The sequence below is a fragment of the Hyla sarda genome, chromosome 6, assembly GCF_029499605.1.
Source record: "Hyla sarda isolate aHylSar1 chromosome 6, aHylSar1.hap1, whole genome shotgun sequence".
Lineage (NCBI taxonomy): Eukaryota > Metazoa > Chordata > Amphibia > Anura > Hylidae > Hyla > Hyla sarda.
The window spans coordinates 78,527,500-78,537,346 of NC_079194.1; positions in this window are offsets into that span (position 1 = coordinate 78,527,500).

Below are 9,847 nucleotides of genomic sequence, written 5' to 3' on the forward strand. Positions count from 1 at the left end.
CCGCAGCTCGAGAGATTTCAAAATCATGCTGCGCTTGAACCCAAATGTCTTTCTTTACTGGAGTTGGATCATCTAAGAAAGAAGTATAGGTTTGTCTCAGTTGCGTAGTCATGCGATCATAGTTGTCCCTAGCTAATTTCTTATGGTGGGCACCATGTGCTATAATTTTCCCCCTTAACACTGCCTTACCAGCTTCCCAAAACAAATGAGGGTCGTCCCTATGTGTCTCGTTAAACATGGCATATTCCTCCCACCAGTGGCTTAGTAGTTGGACAAAAGACTCATCTTTAGCTAGCATAGCAGGGAATCTCCAAACCCTATCTCCTCCCGGGGGTATTGCTGGGGTCAAAGACAATCCCACTGGTGCATGATCTGAGATAATTATGTCATAAATGTGTTCAGATTGGACATGCGACAAAAGAGGATGGGAAATAAACAGGTAGTCTAGGCGTGACCAGGACAGGTGAGGGTGTGAAAAATGTGTGTACTCTCGTTCCGTAGGATTCAGATGTCTCCACGCATCAACTAACCCCGTAGTGTGAAGGAGTGATTGCAAATATAGTTCCGTGTGTGGTGTACTCCCCACATCTCGTCTCCTGTCCTCCGCTGCATTGACTACGGTATTAAAGTCTCCGCCCACCACTATAAATCTTTCTGTGTCCGCCAAAATGTGCGAGGCCAGAGCATCAAAAAAACTGGCTTTCCCAGATTGAGGACCATACACATTGTATATGCTATAAGAATTATCCCCCTCCATCAAAAGGACATGTTGCAGCAACCCCTCCACATCTTCCCAATGTGCTTTAACACTGTGTACCAGTCTCCTATGTATCAGGATCAATACCCCCCCCTTTCTATTTACAGCTGGGGACCCCAGAACACGTCCCACCCACATTTTCTGCATTCTCACGAAATCCTCTGTAACTAAATGCGACTCCTGAAGAAGTGCCACATCCGCCTTCAGTTTTTGTAGATGGCGTAAAACAGACGAACGCTTCTCAGGAGAACGCAAGCCCTTAGTATTCCAAGAAATAATTTTCATATGGAGGATAGGAAAATACGAGTAAAAGACCTAGGTTATTTGTTCCTGTAATACAAATAATGGTAAGAGCAAAAGGCAAGTAAATAAACTTAATGAGGTGCAGCCTCCCCGGGAGAAAACCCAAAAACAAAAAAAACACCAACATATAAATGGCAATAACACAGAACCAATCCCTGTCTATGGTAAATCCCATAGATCTAAGCGAGATAGGGAGATTAAGGACTTCACTTCTTCCGCGGACCTCCACTGGGTTCCCGCAAACCCAACTCATCAGTACACCGCCTAGTAGTACAAAGCAAACCAGAAGAGGCTCCGGCCCTGAACCTCTGGGATGGTGATAAGATGACAGTGTCAAGGCCATGTGAGAACAGGCAGGAGAAAAGTAAAAAGGTAAGTGGATGGAAGAGAAGGAGGCAAGGAGTAATAGAAAAGTAGGAGGGATGGGGGGGAGAAGGTAAGGTGTAGGGTAAAAAGGTGGGGGGCAACAGAGGGTGAGTAGAGGAGAAGAGTAGGGGGGGGGCGGGGGGGGGGGGGATGGGGAAAGGAAAGAGTAGGGGGGGGGGAGGGGGAAGGTGGGGAAAGAGAGAGAGTGAGCACCCAGGTAGCTAAGCTGCCACAGCGAGTTCCGAGCAGACCATAACTGTAAAATAATCAGCATGAGCGCAAAGAACAGTCACAGAGTCCAGAATAGACGAAGAAAAAAATAAAAATAAAACGGGATACAGTATATTTCTCACGTGCAGTCGAGGGGAATCATGAAGCAGTCCATCGTAGTTCAGGGAAAGAGCGTCCCAAGGAGAAGGTCACACTAGTCCGCAGAGCAGAAAAGAAAAAAAAATTCCACAGTCCCTGGAATCAGTCAGAATCAGGTCACTCCATCGCAACTGGCGGAGTAGGAGGGCTTGCATGGCGTCGTCTCTTATTCTTCTCCGACAAAGCAGTCCCTACAACTGCGGCTCTCAAATTCAACGCTGCCATTGCATCTTCAGGCGTAGTAAAAGATTCAGTAGTGCCATCTAACTTGAAAATTCGGAGCACTGCAGGGTATTGTAGAGTGAACTTTCTCTGTTGAGCCACCAGTTGCGAGCAAATTGGAGAAAATGCCTTGCGCCTCTTTGCCACCTCCGCTGAGAAATCATTAAACAGCAACACCTTGTGACCACGTACCATCAGAGGAGATGTCAGCTTTTTGTAGGTAGAGAGAATCAAAGCCTTGTCCGCATAGTTTAAGAATTTCGTGATCACTTGTCTTGGTCTGTTATCAGCATTAGCAACAGAAGAGGCCGCAGGTTGTCTTACAGGGCCCAGTCTATGAGCGCTCTCCACTGCAGCCTTAACTTTAATGCCCAGTGCTTGTGGCAGTTCCTCCGCACAAATGGCGCATAGTTGATGAGACGGTATTGATTCAGGTAAGCCCACCAGTCTCAGGTTGCTCCTGCGGGAGCGATTTTCTAAATCATCTGTCTTTTCCTGTAGAGCTTTAGTGAGGTGAGCAGACTGCTGTAGTTTTTGTTTAGCAGACATCATCTCCTCCTCCATTACATTCATCCTCTCCTCCAGGTCAGCTATCTGGGAGGTATGAAGGGACACCTCTCCCTGGACATGGGTAAGGGCAGAGGCAATAGAGGTATCAATTTGCAGTTTCAAATCAGGCAGGAGCATTTTCGTTACCTCCGCTGCCATTAGAGTGGCCAGTGACTGAAATGAGAATGGCAGTCCCGGAATCATGGCCTCCTCCGACACAGCCAGCAGGCCCGCCATCGATCCCGCTGTTTCAGTGAGTGGAATCGCCGCCATCTTCCCGGCCCCCAGCTCTCCACAGGGCTGTAATTGCGTCCCCGCTCTCTGGCCCTGCCCGTCCCCGCTCCTTTGTAAAAAGCGGTCCATCTGGTGCCTGCCGCACTCCACTAACCTCCGGCCCCAGACGGGTAGGAAAAGATTGCTGGATGAGGTGTTAGGAGCGGGTGGACGAAGCGGTGCGGCCGGAGCTCTCTTTCGCCGTACCTCACATCCGCGCGCCGGAACCGGAAGTCAGGTTATGTCCGTTTTGCATCCTGTACGGTCTTGTCAGGTTTTTTCCTGTACCCAAAACCGTAGTCTACCACGGTTTTAGGTCCGGTTGAAAAACTGTATTAAACCGTATAAGTTTTTTTTAACATGGCAGTCAATGGGGACCGTACAGAACTGTATGTGCGTACAGTTCCATACGGTTTTCACCATACGGTTTCTGACTTTGCACAGTTTTTTTTCTTGGAACTTCAATCAAACAAGTAAAACTTTATTCAAAAACGAGTGAAAAGTTAAAAACGTATACGTTTTTTCTTAAAAAACGGATGCGACCGGATGTCAGTTTTCAAACTGTATATGGTTTTTAACTGTATACGGGTTAAAATTTGTACACACGTTTTGATACAGTTTAGTCAGGTTTTGAGGAATCCGTTTTTCCTCAAAAACCTGATACGGGAACTGTATTGCAAAAACGTGGTGTGAATGCACCCTTATTTAGGCAGAAATGTTTTTGGATAAGAATGTGTACTGCCGATTCATTCCTTCGCTACATCGCTAACAAGCCCTATGTTTATGCCTCTAGTTTACAAGCAATGGGATTCATATAAAGATGCAGTTCTGCCGCCCGTATACAGTAAATAAAACCCATTTCGCAGTTATCCAGTGACTGAATTCTTCGGAAAGCTACAGAATTCTCATTATAGGACTTTGTCAATAATTTCAGAAAAGAAAAGGAACCTTCATGCCAATGTGTCTAAGCAACGGAATACAAATCTTTTATCTGCAGTGAGGTGCATTGTATTATCCCGCAGCAGAAATACAAGGGATCGTTAACCAACGTCTGACAGCTTAATTTCCACTTCACTTCCCCTCCCATGTGACTAATTAGAGCCCAGGGACCGTGGCGGAGCGCTGCACCACTCCCTAATCTTCCTCATCCTTGTTATTTCCACAATTCTTTACTTCACAATGTCATACACCGCCAATTATACCTTGTGTAATGCACTGGCACCATGTGACAGACGATAGGAATTCATATGGAAAGGTATATTATGTTAGTAGTCCTTTTAAAACACCCCCTCCTTAAACAAAACAGAAGCTCTAACATGGATAAAGTACATCACAATTCACTGAAAATAATATATCAAGAAGGGAGCAGAATTGGTTTCCCTTGACACTTCGCATCAAAGTTAAAGTGTCCCTGTCATTTAAGAAAATGTTTTGACATGTCATAGAGACTCCGTACTTAGACCCCCACGATCATTAGAACAAGTGGGCTCACAGCAATCTCCACCCTGCTTCACTGCAGGGCCCCATAGACTTACATTGATTGCTGCAAGCCAAGGAGTAAAGCGTGCTATTGTGTGCTTCAACCTAGTGCTGGGCGGTATACCGGTTAATACTGAATACCGAAATTTTTGTGCTGCACAATATGAATTTTTCCCCATACCGCAATACCGGTTTAGCCCCTCCCCCTCGGGAATGAATTATCAGCCACAGCGCACTGTCCCCACGTCCGGGAACTAATCATATGTGACCCGCAAGCGCTGTTCTGCCCCTCCCACCCTCCAATAATTAGCCCAGCACTCTCCCCCATCGGGGTAAATACTCACATATGTCACCCGCAAGCGCTGCCCTCCTTGTCCTCCTGTTTGTTGCGGCCGCCACCGCTGACACTCTATACCAGGGGTCTTCAACCTCTAGATGTTGCAAAACTACAATTCCCAGCATGCCCGGACAGCCGTTGGCTGTCCGAGCATGCTGGGAGTTGTAGTTTTGCAACATCTGGAGGTCCGCAGGTTGAAGACCACTGCCCTATACGGTATCCCTATGCCCGGGCTGTAAAAGGTAAACAAAATAAACTTTTACTCGCCTTCCCGGTCGGTCCGGACCAGCTTCCTAGGGAATGGAAAGTCGGAAAGCCGTTAGCCTATCACCGGCCGCAGCGATGTTCCTACGTCGGCCTTACGCTCTTCCTGGGGATGTGAACCTTGGACAGCCATCAGCCTATCACCGGACGCAGCGATGTTCCGCCTCGGCCGGTGATAGGTTGAGCGCACTGTCATGTAAGAAGCCGGCTTCTTACATGACAGTGGGCTCAGTCTATCACCGGCCGAGGCGGAACATCGGTGATAGGCTGATGGCTGTCCAAGGTTCACATCCCCAGGAAGAGCGTAAGGCCGACGTAGGAACATCGCTGCGGCCGGTGATAGGCTAACGGCTCTCCGACGCTCCCGTCCCCAGCGTATGGTCGACGTAGGAACATGCGTTAAAGTTTATTTTGTTTACCTTTTGCAGCCTGGGCATAGGGATACCGCACAGTATAGAGTGTCAGCGCCGGCGGCCGCAACTAACAGGAGGACGAGGAGGGCAGCGCTTGCGGGTGATTTGTGAGTATTTACCCCGATGGGGACAGCGCTGGGCTGATATTTCATTTGGGGGGGGGAGGGGGGAATACCGTTACATACCGTGGAACCGCCATAAATTACAAAAATACCGCGATACATATTTGGCCATGTTCAACCACTTGTTCTAATGATCCGTGGGGTATCAGAACTGAGACCACAACCCATCAAAACTTTTGACATGTCTATGACGTTTCAAACGTTTTTTTATAAATAACAGGGATACTTTCAATAACTTTGCAGTTAGTTGTTTATTTTACAGAAAGGGTGAAAATTTTTGTTAAAAATATGAGTGTATTCACCTGCTTTTACCCCCATGCAAGGCTTCCTATCAGTCCCTGTATTTCTGGAATCAGCAGAATTATTATTTTTTTTTGCTTTAGAAATTACAGACAATTCACAATTTGCTGCAGATCAATAAACACCAAGATTCTTCTCGCCTTTTGACAATAACCGGGCAAGTCCACATCACATCCTCACTGTTTCAGCAGCAGAAATTGACATTGTGTGATGTGAACATCTATGACACAGGTTACTTTCCGTGTGTGGAACATTTTGGTTGAATGTGGATGAGAATGATAGAATTTGCTGCTACTTCATTAAACTGTAGATTTTACATCAGCAAACCCAGATGGAAAAATCGGCATATCATTTCTCAATATGTGAAACTTCCCTAAATGTGACCTACATAATGTAATCTTATTATTTATGATTTCCTGGTTTTCCTAAGTATGAAGCTCAAAGCTCTGGGGTGCAGGAGGTCACTTATAAAACTGGATTTCCTTTCAACATCAGTCTATCTGGATTGTACTAATATAAAACCTACATTTCCCATGATGCAAAACATCAATGGATCTGCAAACATTGCGTTTCATATGTTTTTGACACAGACCACAAGGTAGGTCGTCAATCAGTAGGGATCGACCGATTATCGGTATGGCCGATATTATCGGCCGATAATCACGATTTTGGGCATTATCGGTATCGGCAATTACCTTGCCAATAAGCCGATAATGCCCCGCGCACCGCCCCCCCCCCCCCCCGACCCACCGCACCGCATCGCACCCCCCACCATAGTGCTGGGCGGTATACCGGTATGGATTTTTGCCCATACCGCTATACCGGTCGGGCCCCTCCCCCACCCTCCGAGTCAATAAAAAATAAATAAACTTACTTGTAATGGGGGTGGTCCGGGCCATCCATCCTTCCTTTAGTGTCCGGCGGCATTCCGGGTGGAGGGTGAACCGGTCCGGGCTGTCCTTCTCCGGGGGTCATCTTCTCCACTCCGGGCAGGCTCCGCCCTAGTACGCTGCATAGACGCCGCTACGCCGTGACGTCAGGTGCGTCGCTGCGCACGGGCGTCACTGCGCAGCGGCGTCTATGCTGCGTTACTAGGCCAGAGCCTGCCCGGAGTGGAGAAGATGACCCTCGGAGAAGAAGGACAGCCTGGACCGGTTCACTCTCCACCCGGAATGCCGCCGGACACTACAGGAAGGATGGATGGCCCGGACCACCCTGACAGGTAGGGGGAGAGAAGCAGGTGGTGGCGGCGGTGGTCTATGGCACCGCAAAAGCCACTGCAGTTCATTGATTTAAAGCGCCCGCTTTAAATCAATGACCTGCAGCGGTGTCGAGGGGGGATAAATAGCCGATAACTTATACCGGAATATCTGTATAAGTTATCGGCTATCGGCCCTAACCTCCACCGATTATCGGTATCGGCCCAAAAAAAACGATATCTGTCGATCCCTATAAATCAGCCCCAGTACTTGCACACACGCTTCTTTCCCATATCACAGGGCCAGTTATGAGCATATTACTGCCTCATTTTTGTGGCCATATTACAGCCGAGTCTCAAAGCCTAATCGATAGTCTGAAGACTCAAACTCACAGCTTCAGCAATGTGAACAGGACACACATCCATACTACAGACACAAATGTTCTAGCTTAAAAGTGGACAGCAAGAGAAAAGTGACCTTCTACCAGGCGCTCGGAAGTCCAAAGGATGTCACAACCAAGTCATGGAAGTGAATGAAGGTTCAAACTTTATTGGTAAATAACAACAACGCGTTTCGGGGTTAGCAAACCCCTTCTTCAGATTGACAGATTAGACTAGTCTGTCAATCTGAAGAAGGGGTATGCTAACCCCGAAACGCGTTGTTATATACCAATAGAGTTTGAACCTTCATTCACTTCCATGACTTGGTTGTGACATCCTTTGGACTTCCGAGCGCCTGGCAGAAGGTCACTTTTCTCTTGCTGTCCAGTTCACTCACAGGATTTCCTTTGGATCGGTCCTGAGACCTGCAGGCCTGCACGGATTCCTACATCACTACCTCAATTTGAGGTTACATGCGTATCTAATATATGCTCCAGGTGAGCGGCCACCTATTAGACCCCCCACCTGTCCCCACTTTTTGTGGGGTGTTTCTCGCTTCCTAGGGTAATGCACTAGGCGTCTCCTTCTGCCTTTTGTTTTTTTCTTTATCTACTAGCTTAAAAGTGGCCTTAGGCAGGCTTGACCCCGTAAAACTGAATGAGACTTCTAAAAAACAAAATTTTGTGCTCCCAAATGCAGTTAGAGAGGATTCCCCCAAAGACCCCTTCTTATGTTTCAAATCTGCGCTTACGCTTCTTCCAGCATGCAGAGTTCTTATACTTATGGAAGTCTTAAAGGAAAACTGTCAGATATTTTGTCCCGCACTATCCACAGTACTGGTGAATAGTGCGGGAGACGCTGATTAAAACGAGCCCTACCTTACCCGGATCCGCCCGGCCGTTTGCCCGCCATTGTGGTTTTATTCTATGTGTATATCTTGCTGTAACTGGCACGGGAGGGGCTTCTGCACTGACATCAGTGCTGCTTATGAATATTCATCCCCCCTCCCTTCAGTTAGGAGCGGCGAAGAGAGGGAGAACTGGAGGGAGGGGGGATGAATATTCATAAGCGGCGCTAACATCAGTGCCAGTTAACCTGCAGAAGCCCCGCCCATGCCAGTTACAGCAAGATATACACATAGAATAAAACCACAATTGCGTGCGAACGGCTGGGCGGATCCGGGTAAGGTAGGGCTCGTTTTAATCAGCGTCTCCCGCACTATCCACGAGTACTGTGAATAGTGTGGGAGAAAATATCTGACAGTCTTCCTTTAACATCAGCAAATGTACTGGGACTCTGAGATGCGAGACCCAGGAACTAAAGTAGAATAATGACAAGGCTAAAGCAAGCAGAGTTCTACCGGCCTAAAATCTGCAAAAGGGATAATTTATGGAAGTCTCATTATCCAGGAGTACTAAAGTGTTAGGAAACCCATCAACCATGTAAGACTGAAGATTTTCTATTCCTCACGATCATCTGTCATTGGGCAGGGCTGTCTCGCTGACATCTATGCCTTATAGTTGGTTCTACTTCTTGAAAGTAAGAAATGTCTGCCCCATTTCAGCCTGACAGCTCAGATCAGTTCACTCCGCTTCAGTCCAACCCAACTTTCAGTCACATTCAGAAGAAAGCTACATGTATAAGGTTATAAATATCTCTAGAAAAGCAGCAACTCCTTAGAAACACTCCAGAGGAGGCAAGGATCTCAGAAAGGAATCATTGATGGAGTATTTATACACTGCTCAAAAAAATAAAGGGAACAGTAAGATAACACATCCTAGATCTGAATGAATGAACTAATCGTATGAAATACTTTCGTCTTTACATAGTTGAATGTGCTGACAACAAAATCACATAAAAATTATCAATGGAAATCAAATTTATCAACCCATGGAGGTCTGGATATGGAGTCACACTCAAAATCAAAGTGGAAAACCACACTACAGGCTGATCCAACTTTGATGTAATGTCCTTAAAACAAGTCAAAATGAGGCTCAGTAGTGTGTGTGGCATCCATCTGCCCGTATGACCTCCCTACAATGCCTGGGCATGCTTCTGATGAGGTGGCAGATGGTCTCCAGAGGGATGTCCTCCCAGACCTGGACTGAAGCATCTGCCAACTCCTGAACAGTCTGTGGTGCAACATGGTGTTGGTGGATGGAGCGAGACATGATGTCCCAGATGTACTCAATCGGATTCAGGTCTGGGGAACTGGTGGGCCAGTCCATAGCATCAATGCCTTTCTTTTCCAGGAAATGCTGACACACTCGGGCCACATGAGGTCTAGCATTGTCTTGCATTAGGAGGAACCCAGGGCCAACTGCACCAGCATATGGTCTCACAAGGGGTCTGAGGATCTCATCTCGGTACCTAATGGCAGTCAGGCTACCTCTGGCAAGCACATGGAGGGTGGTGTGGCCCCCCCAAAGAAATGCCACCCCACACAATTACTGACCCACCACCAAACCGGTCATGCTGGAGGATGTTGCAGGCAGCAGAACGTTCTCCACGGCG